At 45.9% G+C, this 19,187-nt stretch overlaps 3 long non-coding RNA genes across 4 annotated transcripts in view; 2 read left to right on the forward strand and 1 right to left on the reverse strand.

The window, feature by feature from the left end:
• The window catches only part of LOC144371773 (uncharacterized), a 45,013-nt gene extending 34,350 nt beyond the window's left edge, over positions 1-10,663 (forward strand). Inside the window, exon 3 of the long non-coding RNA XR_013431876.1 lies at positions 10,123-10,663. This is a non-coding gene — a long non-coding RNA (uncharacterized LOC144371773). The remainder of the gene's footprint in view (positions 1-10,122) is intronic.
• LOC144371772 (uncharacterized) lies at positions 310-12,821 on the reverse strand. 2 transcript variants are annotated; one of them, XR_013431875.1, is made up of 2 exons: positions 11,860-12,821; positions 310-529 (listed from the first exon to the last, which is right to left on the reverse strand). It is a non-coding gene; the product is annotated as an uncharacterized LOC144371772 (long non-coding RNA). The 2 variants fall into 2 exon arrangements; XR_013431874.1 differs by having other exon boundaries at positions 310-4,623.
• A 237-nt stretch (positions 12,822-13,058) lies between these two features.
• Positions 13,059-17,429, forward strand: LOC120890688 (uncharacterized). Its single transcript, XR_005735057.2, has 3 exons — positions 13,059-13,361; positions 13,699-13,835; positions 17,283-17,429. It is a non-coding gene; the product is annotated as an uncharacterized LOC120890688 (long non-coding RNA).
• Positions 17,430-19,187: the final 1,758 nt, after the last annotated feature.

Consider the following 19,187-nt stretch of genomic DNA (forward strand, 5'->3'; position numbering starts at 1 on the left):
TAACATAAACTAGATACAGCAGTCAACCAATAAGGAATCTCCACACTTAATGGCTCGCTTTTGTTATTTCTCAAACCACTCCCTCTGGGATTTTGCCAGGCGCCATCCAGACTTGTTTACAGACCTTAACACTTCCCCCTTTTGTTTAATTTAAATAACGACCATAGTGGTTTTTACACAAACACCATAAATAACCTGCTACAAGCTGAAGGGGAGGATACAAAATGCCACAATACCAAGCCAATTGATGGCTCCATGCAAGAAGCCCTTGGAAAAATTATACCAGTAATGACACCGTTAGCAAAGATACCGAGTTACAATTTGTTGTAGTTTACAGTTTGTTGTTTCAGTCCAGGTAAAGCAGTGTCTCAATAGATTAACTCACAGTCCAGGTAAGTCACAGTCCAGGTAAGTTCTGCAGGCAGCTAGCTTGATCCGAAGTCTCGACCGGTTCTCAGCAACACTGGAAATTCTTCCACCCTCATCCTCACCGGCACTGGGATGAAGGCAGGAACTCCACCTGTGCTGGCTAAAGAAAATCTTGTAGTATTCCAGCAGGCGCTAAGAAAACAACCTTCTGAACAATTTAGTGCATTATCTCAAGGTTTTTTACATTTGAAATAAGCCTTAATAGTGCTCATTACTCATTAGCTTCCAGGTGTGGGAGAACCATTGTAGCTTAGTCATTGGCATTGAAAATGACCAAACTTCAAGGACACCGGTAGCGTCTTCTGCCGGCTGTAGCATCCCGGGCAGCGCAAGATGGCCCTGGGGACAGTCCCGGACTCAAACTGCTACTGGGCACAGGGAGCAAGAGCCTGCGAGACTGTGCCTCCAGGTCAGGCCTGGATTTGGGCTCTCGAGGTGGCAACACGCTCCCCGGGCGGGGGGGGGGGGGGGGGGCAGGGAAGGGCCCACTGCTGCCCCTTGGAAAGTCCTTGCTGCGCCATGACCGGCTCACGCACCTGGCAGCCGCTGCACAGATTCCGATTCACGCACCCTCCGGTAACAAAAAGTATTCAGTAATATCCTTTTGTTGCAACTTTTTCCCCGATAATCCTTCTTCTTCTGAACTTTCTTTTTCTTTCTGACTAGAGTTCCTGGGCTTCCATCAACACATGCCCTCACTGCTCTTGGTTCCACTGGGGTGCCTCCTTCCCTTAGTAATTTACTTCTCACCCCTTCCACATTCTCATCACAAAGACAATACAGCATTTCAAGACAAAACAAGACACCAACATACTGGATCAACCAATAAGAAATCATTAATGTTAGAGTCTGTAAACAAGTCTGGATGGCGCCTGGCAAAATGCCAGGGGGAGTGGTTTGTGAAGTAACGCCAGCGAGCCATTAAGTGTGGAGATTCCTTATTGGTTGACTGCTGTATCTAGTTTATGCTAATTAAGATAAGCTGTGTGGAATGTATAAATACCTCTGTTGTCCTACAATAAACGGCTCCCACTCCTGCTATATCAATGTACACAAGTTGTTCATCACCCCCCCGGTTATTTTGCTGCAGCTGGACTGCGGCACACCCCCTGCAGGATGCCAAAATCTGTAAGTACTCAAGTCCCTCCTACAAAATGGCATAGTATTTGCCTATAAGCTACACACATCCTCCGATGGACTTTAAATCGTCTCTAGATGGGTTATAATACTTCATACATTTAAGTGCTGAATCAATAGTTGCTATACTATATTGTTTAGGGAATAATGACAAGAAAATAAGTCTGCATATGTTCAGTATAGATGCAAGTGTGTGTGTGTGTGTGTGTGTGTGTGTGTGTGTGTGTGTTTGAGAGAGAGAGAGAGAGAGAGAGAGAGAGAGAGAGAGACTGAATCAGGGGACCTTGCATGCTAGGCAAGTGCTCTACCAATGAACCACATCCTCAGAACTTTTTTAAATGTTATTTTGAGGTAGGGTCTTGCTAAATTGCTGAGGGTCTAAGTTGCCAAGGCTGGCCTAAAATTTGGGATCTTCTGTCTCAGCCTCCCAAGTCCTGGGATATTAGGTGTGCAACACCAAGGCTGGATGCAATTTTTTTTTTCAGAATCTTTTCAATCTGCAGCCAGGCATAGTGGCACATGCCTATAACCCAGTTACTAGAGAGGTTGAGACAGGACGAGCACAGGTTTGAGGGCTGCCTTGGCAATTTAGTGAGATCCTCAGCAATTTAGCAAGACCATTTCTCAAACTAAAAAAAAAAAAAAAAAAATTAAAAAAGGCTGGAGATGTAGCTCCATGGTAAAGCACCCCTGGGTTTCAATACCTATGATCAAAAAGAAAAGAAAGAACATTTTCAATCTGTGATGAGTTGAATCAATGGATAGAGAATGCACAGATACATGCCAGGTGCCATGGCGCATGCCTGTAATCCCAGAGGCTGAGGAGGCTAAGGCAGGAGGTTCCCAAGTTCAAGGCCAGTTTAGCAATTTAGTGAGGCTCTAAGCAACTTATTGAGACCCTGTCTCTAAATAAAAAATAAAAAGGGCTAGCGATGTGATTTAGAGGTTAAGCATCCTTGGGTTTAATTCCCAGTACCAAAAAAAAAAAAAAAAAAAGCAGAGATACAAAAATCCAACTGTATGTCTATTGTTTTATATATGTGCATGCAAAATGAGAATTGCTGTTGTTTTCTTTTCTTTTTGGTGTGTGTGTGTGTGTGTGTGTGTGTGTGTGTGTGTGTGTTTTGTTTTGTTTTTGTGGTGCTGGGGATGGAACCCCGGGCCTCATGCATGCTAGGCAAGCGCTCTACCACTGAGCTATACACCAGGACCCTGTATTTTTTAATTTTAATGTAAATGTGATAGCTATGTAATATGCACACGAAGAAGACACACATTACCCATGCACAGCTCGATCACTTTTCACAAAGTGAGCCCAGCTCCAGAAAGAGAATGTGATCAAAGAAGCGCCTCCTGCGCCCTTCGGGACACCGCCTCCCCATTTGGATCCAGACTCCTGACAACATAGTGTACTTTTCCTGTTTTGGAAATTTTTATAAATGAAACCTAAATGCATGCTTTTTTATTAGTTGATGATGAAATTTTGTATTTTATTTATTTATTTTAATGTGGTGCTGAGGATCAAACCCAGTGCCTCACACATGCTAGGCAAGTGCTCTACCACTGAGCCCCAGCCCCAGCCCCTAAGCATGCATTTTTTTGTATGCACATATCTTACATTTTACATTAGTGGTATTGGGTGATATATTTTATCCTCTTTCCTTACCTATTTTTCACCAAGGACTGAATTATTCAGGTCTATTTCATTAATATGTGTACATATAATCCATGGCTTCTGATTGCTGCATGGGCAATAGGCACCCACTACACTGAACCTATGCACAGTCCCTGAGGTGGACACCCAGATCCCCTGGGGATCTCTGCCTCCACTGTGCACACCGAAGTGACCATTTCTGTACACTCCACCTGGAGCATGGATACAGGTTGTACAGAAAAGCACCGCCACAGCAAACAGCCTCTGACACCTGTATCCTGTGGTCCCCTGCATGCTAGGTTGGCTCTAGACTAGCATCCAGAAACTTCTATTTAGAGAGGGTTCCCCCCATTTCTAGAACTGATAAAAGTGGCTCGCTTTGCCTCAATTGTTTGCACAAACAATATGGTTCATGCAGGACACCTGCTTTCCTTCTGAGAGTGTGGTATGTGCTGGGCAGAGAGTGCCAATGTGCCCAGCCTCCACTGAAAACCCTGGACACCAGTTAATGAGTTTTCCTGGTAGACAACATGGCACAAGTGTTGTCACAACTCATTCGTTGCTGGGGAAATGAAACATGTCCTGTTGACTCCACTTGGAGAGACCCTTGGAAACTTGAGCCTGGTCTCTCTTGGACTTCATGTACCTCTTCCTTCTGTTGATTTTGCTTTGGATCTTTTTGGTGTGACATGTCATAGCTATAAGTCCGACTTTATGCTGAGTCCTGGGAGGCCTGCTAGTGAACCATCAAATCAGAGGGTAGGAGCCAGCAGAGTGGCACTCACCTATAAGCTCAGCGACTCAGGAGGCTGAGACAGGAGGATGCCAAGTTCAAGGCCAGCCTTGGTAACTTAGCAAGACTCTGTCTCAAAATAAAATAAAAAGGCCTGGGGTTGTAGGTTACTGGTTGAGCACTCACTTAGCATTTAGGAGGCCCCAAGTTGGATTCTCCAGCATTGAAAAACAGGCATGTTTGGTGTCTTATTGGATTTTAGAGACAACATACCCCTGCATCTGCGGGGCTGCTTTGATACAATAGCCCAGCAACCCACACCTGGCCGATTCTGAGCAAAACACAGCTTTGCAACCATCAAGGCTCAGTACCAGTTTCTCTGCCACTTGGGCTGATGCTACTGGAAAAGTCACTGGCAAGGGGGGACACTGTATGAAGTAGCATCCACAACGCTAATAAGAAAATCAGGCACAGATTTTCAAAGTCCGAGGCAAGGTATGGCCCCTTCCACGGCCAGGCCAGTTGTCCTCTTCCCTCTAGATGCGTGAACTTGGAACATCTTCAAAATTTGGTTCATACCACATGTAATGGAGTCTGTAATCCCAGTGATTCAGGAGGCTGAGCGGGAGGATGGCAAGTTCAAGGCCAGCCTGGGCAATTTTATGAGACCCTGTCTCAAAATAAAAAATAAAATGGCTGGAGATACAACTCAGAGGAGCCCCATGGGGTTCAATTCCCAATACCAAGTAAACAAATAAATACTTGGTTCACCACATACTTTTGGGACCTTTCTGTAGGTAACTAGAACCTACATTCTGTGGTCTCAAGTTTCTCGGACTAAATTTGTGCTTTATTAATAAGGACTCATCACAATTTCCCTTTTAAGTGATCTACTTGTGCTGACTTTGTCTCCCAACTTGTTTTGTGACATTAAGTTAGCTAATATCTGGATAAATGAGAATAACACCTTGCATTCAATGTTGGTTTACCGTTGGGCCACATCCCCAACCCTTTTTATTTTTTGAGACAGGGTCTCACTAAGTTGCTGAAGCTGGCCTCAAACTTGCAATCCTCCTGCCTCAGCCTCCCAAGTTACTGAGATTACAAGTATGTGCCACCACACCTTGCAGTACTTGTTTGAAATAGAATACAAAGTGCTCAGCACACGGGTTGTTATTATTATCATTATTATTATTTAAAACTAGGTTGTTAGGAAAACAATATGAAAGTTTGTAAAAAGAAAAATTTAACAGAATTGCCATATGAGGTCTGGGGATGTAGCTCTGTGGTAGAACATCTGCTTAGCATGGATTCAATTCCAGCACTATCCAAAAAAGAAAAACAAATTACCATATGATCCAGTAATTCCATTTCTGGGTATGTACTCAAAAGAACGGAAAGCAGGAACTCCAACAGGTATCTGCACATCCCCGTGCTCATAGAAATATCATTCACAGTAGGAAAAGGGTAGAAGCAACCCAGGAATCCATCGATGAATGGATGGATAAACAAAATATGGTATGTACATACAATGAAACACTATTCAGCCCTTAAAAGAAAGGAAATTCTTTCTTTCTTTCTTTTTTTTTTTTTTTTTTTTTTTTTTAGTATCGGAGATTGAACTCAGGGGCACTCGACCACTGAGCCATATCCCCAGCCCTATTTATGTTTTACTTAGAGACAGGGTCTCGCTGAGTTGCTTAGGGCCTCTCTAAGTTGCTGAGGCTGGCTTTGAACTTGTGATCCTCCTGCCTCAGCCTCTCAAGTTCCTGGGATTACAAGCATGCAAAGGAAGGAAATTCTGAAATATACTACAACAGGATGAACCAGGGAGACACTATGCTAAATAAAATCAGTCAGTCACAAAAAGACAGATATGATATGATTCTATAAGACAACTAGAGTAAGCAAATTCATAAAGACAGGAGGTAGGACGGTGTTGGCCAGAGGCTGGCAGTGAGGGAAATGGGGAGTTCGGGTTGAATGGATACAGAGTTCCAGCTTGGGAGGATGAAAATATCCTGGAAGTGGATGGTGGTGATGGTTGTATAATAGTGTGAATGTGCTTTGTTAAAAGATCAAAAAAAAAAAATTACAAGACATCTAATTTTGCAGACCTTAATTGGCTTTATTTGCAGTTCTAGAATCATACAGAAGTATGGACCAAAAATGGTTTAGAGCCCTGTGCAGTGCCCCACGCCTATAATCCCAGTGACTCAGGAGGCTGAGGCAGGAGGATCACAAGTTCAAAGCCAGCCTCAGCAACTTAGTAAAATCCTAAAGCTACTCAGTGAGATCCTGTGTCTAAATAAAAAAAAAAATAAAAAGGGCTGGGGATGTGGCTCAGTGGTTAAACACCCCTGGATTCAATCTCTGGTACCAAAAAAAAAAAAAAAAAGGAGGTTTAGAATGTTCCATCCTCTATCCCATCACATGGTCAGCTTATATTTATAGTCAGACAAAAGGAAGTGTTAGGGGCTGGGTTGTGGCTCAGTGGTAGAGCGCTTGCTTAGCATGTGTGAGGCACTGGGTTCGATCCTCCAGCACCACATATAAATAAATAAAATAAAATTCCATTGACAAATAAAAATAATAATAATACCCCCCAAAATGAAGTGTTATAGTTTGGAAATCAGGTGTCCCCCAAAAGCTCCTGTATTAATCCAGGAATATTCGGAGATAAGATGATTGGATTACGGGACCCTTAACCTAACCAGTTCTTCCTACTTTGAATCGACTCACTGGGTGGTAGTTGCAGGCAGGAGGGGCTTGGCTGGAGGAGATGGGTCACTGTGTGTGTTCCCTGGAAGAGTCCATGTTTCCTGTGACCCCTTCCCTCTTTCTTTCTGCTTCCTGGCTATCGAGATTTGAGCAGCTGTCCTCCACCACGCACTCTGGCCATGATGTCCTGCCTCAGCTTGGGCCCAGAGCAATGAAGTCGGCCAACCATGGACTGAACATCTGAGATCATGAACTCAAATAAACTTTTCCTCCTCTAAGTTGTTCTTGTCAGGTATTTTGGTCACAGAGACAGAAAGCTGACCAATACAGGAAGTGATGTAGAGGAAAAAATGGAAGCAAGGTAGAGCCACAGCCTGTTGATGACAGGTCCATTCTGCCTTATTCAAATGTGGTTTGAACTTTGGCTGCTTGTGGTTGGCTGAGACGCCACCACTTGCTACAAGAGCAAGTTACATTGTGCTTAGACACCAAGTTAGGCTGCAGCTTCCTATATAGGGAGAACCCTTTATGCCACACTTAAAATATGTCACAGGCTATTTTAGGTCAGACTTAATACCACTACATGGTACACTTAAAAAGGGTGAAAATATTCAAGTTTATGTTATGTATATTTTATTGAGACTAAAGAGAAGGCTCTAATGCTCCCCAAAAGGCACTTCTTTATTTTTTTTTCCCCATCTTTGACAGTCAGGGCTGCCCCCAGATGCTCCACAGCTGCTCAGAGTCGTTTGCTTTGACCACAGTAGCTTTGGTCTCAGGATGTTCCAGATGACTCTGCCCCCACCCCCAGCCTTTCCGGATGACTCCACCCTCTGAAGCCTCTTCAGCTGTCCCCAATCAGGTTTATAAGAAGCCTCTCTAGGCCCTGGGGCTGTGGCTCAGTGGTAGAGCATTTGCCTCTCATGTGTGAGAACCTGGGTTCGATCCTCAGCACCACATAAAAAAATAAAACAAAATAAAGGTATTGTGTCCATTTACAACTGAGAAAAAAAAAGCTTTAAAAAAAATAAGAAGCAGCAACCCCTTTACCTACCCACCCATAGCTAGGCAGAAAGTCTGCAGCTAGCTGGCAGGACACTGCCACATGTGTGAGCCTTTTGTCTGCACCTCTGCCTTTTCCACGCCCCAACACATCAATCAGTGGCCTGCTTCTCCTTCTGCTGCAGCAAGATGCTAACAAAGCCTCTCACACAGGGATTTAATTTAGCCTGTTTTTTGTTGTTGCTGTTGTTGTTTTTGGTAACAGAGATTGAACTCAGGGGCACTCAACCACTGAGCCCCATCCCCAGCCCTTTTGATATTTTATTTAGAGACAGGGTCTCACTGAGTTGCTCAGTGCCTCACTAAGTTGCTGAAGCTGGCTTTGAACTTGCTATCCTCCTGCCTCAGCCTCCTGAGCCACTGGGATTACAGGTGTGCACCACGGAGCCAGGCTGTGATTTCTATCTTGAGTAGGCTGAGCTGCTTGTGCTGAGGGCTGGTTATCTGAGCGTGGCTAGGTAACAGAACAGTAGGGAGCAAGAAGAGCTGCTGAGAGCCACTAGATTGGACTGTTTGAAGAATTCTAGAAAGTTCCAGTAACTGCTGGTTTCAGCTTCCTGGAAAGCAACAAGGAGAGCTGCTGACACCAAGAGCTGCTGGCATTCAAAGCTCAGAGCTGCTAACGCTAAGGGAGCTGCCCTTCACCCGTTGGTGAGCAAAGCCCCCTCAGCCAATTGGTAACATTATCACAAAAAGTACATGAATTAAATGAAGTTGAGATTGTGTGTGCGTGTGTGTGTGTGTGTGTGTGTGTGTTGCTGGGGATTGTGCATGCAAGGCAAGCACTCTACCAACTGAGCCATATTCCCAGCCCCTGAGATTTTTTCATAATTCTTACCTTTGTAAGACTAGCAAGTACATCTTCTACTTCTTTGGTGTCTATATCCTTGGGATACTAACAACCACATGGTACTGAAGAAGTGGAACGTGTGTACACAGAAGTCATGTTCTAGATGAGTCTATATCTCTCCATAGTGTCTGCTAAAATGTGTAGACACAGGGCCTGATGAGCGGTGACCAGCATTTACACAGGGATGGATGCCTTTTGCTATCATCTCTAGAGCAAATTTTTTTTAGGGGGGTACTGGGGATTGAACTCAGGGGCACTCAACCACTGAGTTCAATCCCCAGTACCCCCAGCCCTATTTTGTATTTTATTTAGAGACAGAGTCTCACTGAATTGCTTAGGGTCTCACTGTTGCTGAGGCTGGCTTTGAACTTGCGATCCTCCTGCCTCGGCCTCCAGAGCTGCTGGGATGACAGGCGTGCGCCACTGCACCCAGCCTTAGAGCAAATTCTATAGGTTATCTGAAGGGTCAGGCCGTTTTCTGTTCAGCTTCTCTCCCTATCTGTGGTAGGGAACCTTCAAGATGGCCCTCCAGTGATCTCTGCTTTCCCGAATTCACGCCTTTGTGTCATCCCCTGCTGTTAAGAGTGCACTGAACTTGATGAGTAGAGAAGCCAGACATAATGGTACTGACCAGGAGACTCGGCCATGAGGGAGTGGAGCTGGTGGGTGGCTCAGTAGTGGGGAGCCCGCGCAGCGTAAATGAAACCTTGGGCTCAATCCCTGATAATGGGGAAAAAACAAACAGTGGCTCATCTCCCAGTCAGTCTCTCTCTCTCTCTCTCTCTCTCTCTCTCTCTCTCTCTCTCTCTCTCTGTCATCTCTCCCACTGGGGGAAGACTTGTCCTAAGCCCACATGGTAAGGAACTGAGACCTCCTGCCAACAGCCACAGCTTTGATGTTGGAGGTGGATCCTGTAGCCCCAGTTGAGTCTTCAGAGACTCCAACCCTGGCCAGCAGCTTGACTGCAACTTTCCCCATGTGATCCCTAAGCCAGAAGCATCCAGAGCCTAACCCTTAAAAATGATGTGAGGGGCTGGGGTTGTGGCTCAGTGGTAGAGCGCTTGCCTACCATGCATGAGGCACTGGGTTTGATCTTCAGCACCACATTAATGTAAAAGAAAAATATTGTGTCCACCTAAAACTTAAGAATAAACACTTTTAAAAAATGATATGAAAAAGCTGGGCACCATGGCGCATGCCTATAATTGCAGGAGGCCGAGGCAAGAGGATCTGGAGTTCAAAGCCAGCCTCAGCAAAAGCAAGGCGCTAAGCAACTCAGTGAGACCCTGTCTCTAAATAAAATATAAAATAGGGCTGGGGATGTGGCTCAGTGGCTGAGTGCCCCTGGGTTCAATTGATGGTATAAAAAAAAAATGTCTGGGAGGATGAGTGTAGATTTTATACAAATACTATGCCATGTTATACAAGGGGCTTGAGCATTCTGAGATGTTAGGATCTGCACAGGGCCTGGAACCAGTGTCCCAGAGATACCAAGAGGTGACTGCCCATTTCCAGTTCTTTTGTTCTTGTTCTTAGGTTGAGGGAGGATGCTGCAGAGAGCGTGGGGACTAAGTGAAGGCAACCCCTGCCAACAGCATGATGATCATGACCTCCAGAGAAATAAGACGCCACGAGCATTGGCCGGTGTTCCTGAAACAGGGCCATGCCGCAGAATCAGAAGGAACCGCGCTGCCAGGGGAGGACACACAGCCCTCAGAATGGCTCCATGCAGGCCAGGCTCCAGGGCCTGCCAGAACCTACCAGAGAAGAAGTCAAAGACGATTTTTGCTGGCTGGGGCTGGGGCTCAGTGGTGCAGCGCTCACCTAGCCTGCGTGAGGCACTGGGTTTGATCCTCAGCACCACATAAAGCAAAATAAAGATACTGTGTCTACTTACAACTAAATATATATATATATATATAAAGCCTGCTTTTGCCAGGTTGGGTACAACTGAAACCAGAAATGCTGGGATCTCTAGTTTCCAGGATTCAATAAATATTATTTTCTCTTTTCTCAAAGAAAAAACAGTTGATTCCAGTTTACTCAAGGTCTGAAATAAACTTTTCCCTTAATTGGATGATGTCGTGTATTGTGTACACTAAATGAGAGAAGGGTTGGGAAAATATAAACAGGATATTCTTACCATAAAAGTCAAATGAATTGCTAAGTGAAAGGAACTAAACTGAAAAGGGTACATGGTCTGAGTTCAATGGTATGACATTTTGGAAAAGGAAAGACTATGGAGATCATTTTGTGGGGGAGGGGAGTGGGTACCAGGGATTGAACTCAGGGGCACTCGACCACTGAGCCCCATCCCCAGCCCTATTTTGTATTTTATTTAGAGACAGGGTCTCACTGAGTTGCTTAGCACCTCACCATTGCTGAGGCTGGCTTTGAACTCGCGATCCTCCTGCCTCAGCCTCCTGCGCCATTGGCATTACAGGCGTGCAACACCACACCTGGCTCTTTTTTTTTTTTTTTTTTTTTTAACAGTGGTTGCCAAGGGTCAGACACTGGGGAAAGATAAATAGGGTGGGCACAGGGATTTTGAGGAGAGTGAAACTCCTCTGTATGCATCACAAATCCATCAAATATACATTACCAAGAGCAAACCCTAATATAAACTATAGACCTGGGGTGACAATGATGTGTCAATGCAGATCCACTGATGGTAATCCATGTACCACTCAGGTGGAGGGTGTCCAAACCCAAAACTGTTCTAAAAAATAGAGTGGAGGGACTGGGGTTGTGGCTCAGTGGTAGAGCGCTCGCCTGACATGTGCAAAGCCCTGGATTCCATACTCAGCACTACATAAAAATAAATAAATAAAATAAAGTTTTTTTAAAAAAAAAATAGAGTGGAAAGGAAAATGATAAGGTAAGCTTGGCTCTGAGGGCACATAATTTAGAAGTCACAGAAATTTCAAGCCCAGTTAACCTCAGAAAGAAGTTAGAGATCACAGGTGCTTTGTGAACCAGAAGACAGAAATCACTATGGATGATGGGAGGATATTGGAGCGGGGCCTCAGCAAAGTCTGGACTCCTTCCCTGGAGGCCTGCTCCTTTCTGGGCCAGCGTCTCTTTATTCTCATATTCTTCTTCTCTTTTCTTCCCCCCAACTGTTCCCTCTGCCTCCTCAGGCCTTTAGCTTCCCACAGCGCCCCTATTTACATGGAATAATTTATTTTTCCTTCAGTGTTTATTCTTTTCTGGACCAACCATATTTTCTACAAGAAGCATATATTTCTATTATCCAAATACAGCGGGGCATACCTGTGAATCCCAGCACTCGGAGGCTGAGGCAGGAGGGTCTCTCGAGCCCACAGGTGGCTGACCAGCGTGGGCAACAGAGTGAGATCCTTAGTGAAGGTGTTCGGCCAGCCTGGCTTTCTCTGATTTGAGACTCCTTGTAATTGGGCACATTTTGGAGGATCTCTAAGTTATCACAAGGTTATCTGGTCGGATGCAGCCAGCTGTCATTCTGCCTGGTAATACAAGTTTCCTCACAGCCATATTGACTGCTTGGAGTGACAACACAGAAAACCAACACAGAACATGTTTGGCTCTTAGATACTGTTTCCCCTTCCTCTTTCCCAGTCCTACATTCCTGAGCAAGGAGACTCCAGGGGCTCAGTACTTTGGGAGCAAGGGGTGTGTCCAGTCCCACAACTGTGGCCCTGAGAAAAGGGGTGCTGGGCCCTGGCACCAAGGAAGAGGCCTGCCTGGAGCTCACCATCAGGGGGAGTCGGTGGGCACCCAGGCTGCTGGGAGGGTGTGGGCTGGGGGCTCTCAGGTTGGCCTAGTTTTGTCACCCCCAGCCAAGTCTGAGCAGGGATGCCAGGGTAGCTTCCGGCTGAGCTCTGGCCCACTGTCCCCGCTCACTCCCAACCCCTGCAGCCTGTACTTAGGAGCCGTGGAGGAAGTTCACCGTCAACTGACCTGCAGTCGCCCTCTTATGTAACCAACAGCGACCGCGGGGATGTGTGCATTCCGCCTGTTTTCTTTCTTTCTTCTTTCTTTCTTTCTTTCTTTCTTTCTTTCTTTCTTTCTTTCTTTCTTTCTTTCTTTCTTTCTTTCTTTCTTCTTTCTTTCTTTCTTTCTTTCTTCTTTCTTTCTTTCCTTCTTTCTTTCTTTCTTTCTTTCTTTCTTTCATTTTTTCCTTGTTGCAGTAGGTTTTTTAACTTATTTTTTAATTAATAAGTGTGCAGAAAATAAAAAGGAAGCCACAGCCCCCACGCTGCCCTGCCCTGCAAGCTCGGGGCTCATTTTCCTGCAGCCTGGCAGCCAACCGGACAGACCGGCCCTGGGGAGGGGGCCGGGACACGGGGTGCCAGCCATCCTGAGCTGCAGAAGCGACAGACCAATGCGACTCCTTCCTTTCCGTCCCTGCCTGGCGCCCTGCGTCCCCTCCCTTCCTCGCCCTCTCCCCCGGCGGGTTCTGGGCGTCCTTGCAAGGAAAGGACTTGAGAGGGTGGCTTCGAGGCCCGAGAGCTCGCATCGATCATTGCAAACGTCGCTTAAAAAGCGGGTGCAAGCTCCACCAGGCGGTGGAAACTTGGGTAGCACTCTAGAGAAGCGACAGCGCTCCCGTTGTCGCAGCCAGCCGGGGACGCCCAGGCGCCTGCCTCGTTGGAAGCGCGCTCCTGGGCTTCAGGGTGGTACGGGGGACACCCTGGCTTTCACAAGACTGTTTACAATGGGCCATGATCTAAGCTCAGAGGGGACTCAAAGGGGCAAGCGGTCCCCTCCCATAAGGCCACAGGCGAGCAGGAAGGGTGAGCCTTAAATCTGGCTACAGAAGCCTTCTGTCCCCTCCTGTAGGGATGTCCCTTCCCTGGAGAGGTGGAACTGGTTTGTGATTCTGCCTGACCTGTCTTTGCCGAGGCGGCAAGATAGAAGGGCCTTGTCGCTCCTCTCAGCTCCCACGTCCGCCACCTTCAAGCAAGCTGGCCTGGGCCTTAGTTTGCACTGTGACCAACCTGAACAGCTGCACAGGGAGCTCCCGCCCTGGTGGAGCACGAAGTGCTTGGGGAGACCTTCCTGGATAGGGGTGGGTGGGGCTCCCCATCTTATTCCCCAGAAAAATGTATATGAATGTCTATATTTGCACAGCTCAGGGGTGAGCAGAAGGGCATTTGGGAGGTCAAAAGTGGACCTGGTGGAGGAAAATGGGTTTCCTTTCTGCACCAGTCGCAAGCATGTACAGAAAATGCACTCAACCAGAAAAGGCGACAGGAGCAAGTGTGCAGGTAAATTTCCTATTAAAATCCCTCCAACCTCCCCCTCCCCCACTTTGTTCAACTCTTTGTTATGGAAAATTTCAAAAAAATGATAAAAGCAGATGACTAGATAATGAATCCTCGGCGTCAGCAATGACCAGTGTAGGACCCATTTTGTTTTGTCTCTGACCCTCCCCACTCCCTGTCCTGGTCAACCCTCTGGAGGAGCTGGGATTATAGGTGTGTGCCACCTGCGCCCAACATCCTTTCTTTCTATTTTTCTTATTTCTTTTTTTTTTCTTTCTTTTTCTTTTTCTTTTCTTTTTTTTTTGGGGGGGGTACTGGGGACTGAACTCAAGGGTATCTAAGCACTTAATCACTGAGCCATATCCCCACATCCCCAGCCCTTTTTTGTGTGTTTTATTTACAGACAGGGTCTCACCAAGTTCCTTAGGGCCTCGCTAAATTGCTGACGCTGGCCTCAAACTCGCGATCCTCCTGCCTCAGCCTCCCAAGCTGCTGGGGTTACAGATGTGCACCCCTGCTCCCAGCCTCTTCTTGTTTTAGTGACAGATTGACGTTCTGTTTTAGTTAATGTTTGCTGTGTTACAAACTGTTAGCCCAAAGAGATCGGGCTGGATGCAAGCTTCACGGGTCATTTCAGCCTTTATTCAGGAGCGGGACTATACCTACGAGATAGACCCCCTTTCCTGGTGGTAAATGAGCCACTGAACAAAGGCGGGGACTGGGCTTATGCAGGTTGTGGGTGACTGAGTGAGCGTGTCAGTCTGGGTACTCAGGAATTTGGGTCTTGGGCTTGGGGGTGGGTGGCCGGGGTTTATTTTGGAGGCGGTCATGTTGCCTAGGGACTATCACTCTAGGTTTGATGAAACACTTTCTCCCGGCCTGCGGCCAGCATCTGGGAAGGATTTATCTTGAAAGAGACGACAGCTATCAATGTATGGCTTTCTTTTTCACTTTCTTCTCCCAGGCCTCACTATTTTGGGGTTTTTCATTTTCCATATCCAATACAAACCAACCCCAGAACATAATCACCCCAAATAATAGTTTTTCTTATTTCCCACCATTATGGGGAGCAACCATCCTGGCTGTCCTTTTGTCTGGGCTGACTGCAGAGCTGGGGACTCAAACCCAGGGCCTCTGGCCGGCTAGGAAGGCTCTCTACCACCGAGCTGCATCCTCAGCCGAGGTGTGCCAGCTACTGCAGGGCTGCGGCCGGCACCCACCACTCTCCCCTCCACCACAGCCACCCCCAGGAGGCCCCATGGGCTTCTTTATAAAGCAATCAGCTTCCTCCAAGAGAAGCCAGACGGAAGTCTCAAGCTTCCTGACGCGTAGGAGTCCCTTCTATTTGAGCAAAGCAAGTCACAAAACTAAGCCAGCCTGCGGTGGAGGTGGGGAGAGAACAAGACCCCCAGTTCTGGATGGGGAGGAACCAAGGGCAGAGACACATTGCAAAGTGATGCGCATGCTAGGAGAAAAGGATTTGTGGCCTTTTAACAACTGGCTGCAGTTTGTGTCCCATGAATGTCTCTTTTTATTTATTTATTTATTTATTTATTTATTTATTTTTATTTAATTTTATTTATCTATTTATTTATTATTGTGGTGCTGGGGATTGAACCCAGGGCCTTGTGCATGTGAGGCAAGCACTCTATCAACCGAGCTATATCCCCAGCCCACTCAGCACCTTTTCATTTTTATTTTGAAACAGGCCCTCACTGAATTGCTGAGGCTGGCCTCCAACTTGTGATCCTCCTGCCTCAGTCTCCAGAGTTGCTGGGATTGATTACAAGCAAGTGCCACCACATCTGGTTGTAAGATTCTTACTGTTACATCTGTCATAGAGGTGATCTGGTGGTGCGAAGCTATGACCATTATTATTCATTTTCTTTTTTTCTTTTTTCAAAAGATATTTGAAATATACCTTATTCTGATTCTAAATAAAACAGAATGGAAATGATATTAACAGACAAGATTTCACAGGGTGTGGTGGTACACTCCTGTAATCCCAGGGACTCAGAAGGTTGAGACAGGAGGATCTCTAATTCAAGGACAGCCTGGGCAATTTAGCAAGACATTGTCTCAAAATAAAAAAATTAAAAGTTTGAGGATGTAGCTCAGTGGTAGAGTGCTTACCTAGTGTGTTTGAGGTCCTGGGTTCAATCTGCAGCACTGCAAAACACAGTTTCACCACTGAATATTGTGACATGACCTGAGTAGTCTTATATTTAAAATTCAAGAGGGAAATAACTACATCCCCAAACAGCTAAATATGTAGGACCAACAGGTATTAGTGGCATACACTTATAATTCCAGAGACTTGGGAGGCTGAGGCAAGAGGATCATGAGTTTGAGGCCAGCCTTAACCCTGTCTCAACATAAAACATAGAAAGGGCTGAGGATGAAGCCCAGTGGTAGAGCATCCCTGGGTTCAATCCCCAGTATTGCAACCGATCAATAAAGATATGTAGGGCTAGCTGAGTGTGGTAGTGTGCACCTGTAATCCCAGTCACTCAGGAGGCCAGGCAGGAGGATCACAAATTCCAAGCCAGGCTTGGCAACTTAGCGAGGTTCTAAGCAACTTAATGAGAACCTGTCTCCAAATAAAATATATTTTAAAAATGGGCTTGAGATGTGGCTCGGTGGTTAAGCAGTCCAGGGTTCAATCCCTAGTACCAAAATAAAATAAAGTGTGTGTGTGTAGCTAAAACATGAATATTTTTCTTTTTCTTTTTCTTTTTTTTTTTTTTTTTTTGGTACTGAGGATTGAACCCAGGGGCAGTAAGCCACTGAGCCCCATCCCCAGCCCTTTGTGTATTTTATTTAGAGACAGGATCTCACTGAGTTGCTTAGCCCCTTGCTAAATTGCTGAGGCTGGTTTTCAACTGGAGATCCTCCTGCCTCAGCCTCTGGAGCCGCTGGGATTACAGGCATGCGCCACTGCACCTGGCTTAAAACACAATTAATTGTCACATTCGCTCTGAAGCCCATGCATATCCTTCAGCACCCTGAAGTTGAAGCACACATCTATTAGCTTTGCAATCAAGTGGCAAACACACACACCACCCAACGCACAGCACAGTGGCCAGAATGAAGGAGGTGTGGGTGAATAAGAGTCCAGCTGGGGACTCAGTCCCATGGTGGTGGGTTGTATGGAGAGGGAGGCAGAGAGGCCCACACCAAACTGGCCTCTCAAGAAGCAGGCTTGGGGGACCCTCCAGCATCCTATGCAGGCAGCCCTGCCCTGCAGAAGACAGTCTGCAGCGACACCCCCAGCAGACAGGGGGCCCACTGGGTTTTCCCTGTGGGAGGGTCAGACACGCCAAGATTCATGCTAAATGTGGACACTCTTCCTCAGAGTTCAATACTAGCTTAGTTTTTAATAAACACAACACTATTTTGGTGCCATAAACCTATTTTTCACCATCTGGCATCTCCTTCTGCCTCTTCTAGGACAACCTAACCGAAAAGAAAAAAACTGTCAGGGAACCAGAAACACGCCACCAACCAGGATATCACTGTCCCTTTCCAGGGGACAGGGGACCTCTCTTCAGTTTGCATCTGCTTAACTTTGAGCAACAGATCTTTAAAAAGCTCTCTTCCTATAAGTGTCTAGAGAACAAAATAAAGAAATTTAGCTTATGAAATGCTAACGAAAAATGAAAGTTGGATTTTTTTTTTAACATAACAGATGATGATAATCCTAAAATACCCCTAAGACTAAAGAAGAAAACCACCCCGTTCTGTCTGAGAGAATGGCGAATCATGGCCCTAAGCCATCCTCTGTGATTTCTTTGGGGGTGACACGGAAGGAATGGAAAGCACCCGGGGAACCAACAGGAAAATTAGCTTAATTAGTCAAATTAGCTTAATTAGTCAAATTGGCTTAATTAGTGGAAAATCATTCTCCTTGGAACAAGCTTTTAATCCGTCTGTGGTAATGGTGTGATTCTATGAATTCTCTGGAATACGTGCCAGGTGTGTCTGTGGGAGTGGGAGTGTTTGTGCCTGTGCGTGTGTATGCACAGGTGTGTGGGGGCAGGTCCAGGTTTTGTGCTGCTTGATTGTACAATCTGAGTGGCCCTTTAAAAAAAACAAAAGAAGAGGGGCTGGGGATGTAGCTCAGCTGGTGGAGTGCTTGCATTGCATGCACAAGGCTCTGGGTTCAACCCCCAGCTCTGCAAAAAAAAAAAAAAAAAAAAGAACACAGGGTTGGGGGTGCAGCTGCAGCTCAGGGGTAGAGTGTATCCCTAGAGCATGCTCCTAAGCCCTGGATTCCATCCCCACACCACTAAAGACATGCGCACACACGCACACACAATACGAATACAAATAAGGAATGCTTATGTATATGTTTTCAAGTTTTTGGTACTGGGGATGGAACCCAGAGACGCTTTACACTAAGCTACATCCCCAACCCTATCTATCTATCTATCTATCTATCTATCTACCTACCTACCTACCTATTTATGACAAGGTCTCATTAACTTGCTTAAGATCTTGCTAAATTTCAGAAGCTGGCCTCAAACATGTGATCCTCCTGCCTCAGCCTCCAGAATTGCTGAAATCACAAGCGTGTGCCACTGCACCAGGCAGGAAATATTTTTCATTATGGAGGGTTCAGAAAACTTTCAGCTTCAAAATTGGTTAATAATTCTGTATACTTGCTTTTTTTTATTTTTATTTTTTTATTTTTATTTTTTATTTTTTGGCCATGTTGTGGCAAGTGCTTTACCACTGTGCTATACACCCCAGGCCCTTTTTATTTTTGAGACAGGGTCATGCTAAACTGCCAAAGCTGGCCTCAAATTTGTGACCCTCCTGCCTCAGTCTCCTGAGTTGCTGGGATTACAGCTGTATCACCTGGTCCAGCTCCACTCTGTGTACATTTTAAGGATCGTTTTCAAATTTGGGGAACCTCTATAAAGTTTCTTTCATATAAAAGCTGCAAATTTGCTGGGCACAGTGGCTCATGCTTATAATCCCAGCAGCTCAGGAGACTGAGGCAGGAGGATCGCAAGTTCAAAGCCCACCTTAGCAACTTAGCAAGATCCTAAGCAACTTATCGAGATGCTGTCTGAAAATAAAAAAATTAAAAGGGCCAGGGAAAGCCAGGTGTGGTGGTACTTTCCTGTAATCCCAGCGGCTCGGGAGGCTGAGGCAGGAAGATCACGAGTTCAAAGCCAGCCTCAGCAACTGTGAGGCCCTAAGCAACTCAGTGAGACCCTGTCTCTAAATAAAATACAAATTAGGCTGGGGATGGGGCTCAGTGATTGAGTGCCCCTAAGTTCAATCCCTGGCACACACACACACACACACACACAAAAAAAAAAAAAAAACAAAAACCCAATTTTTTCC

The sequence above is a fragment of the Ictidomys tridecemlineatus genome, chromosome X, assembly GCF_052094955.1.
Source record: "Ictidomys tridecemlineatus isolate mIctTri1 chromosome X, mIctTri1.hap1, whole genome shotgun sequence".
In the NCBI taxonomy this organism is placed as follows: Eukaryota; Metazoa; Chordata; class Mammalia; order Rodentia; family Sciuridae; genus Ictidomys; species Ictidomys tridecemlineatus.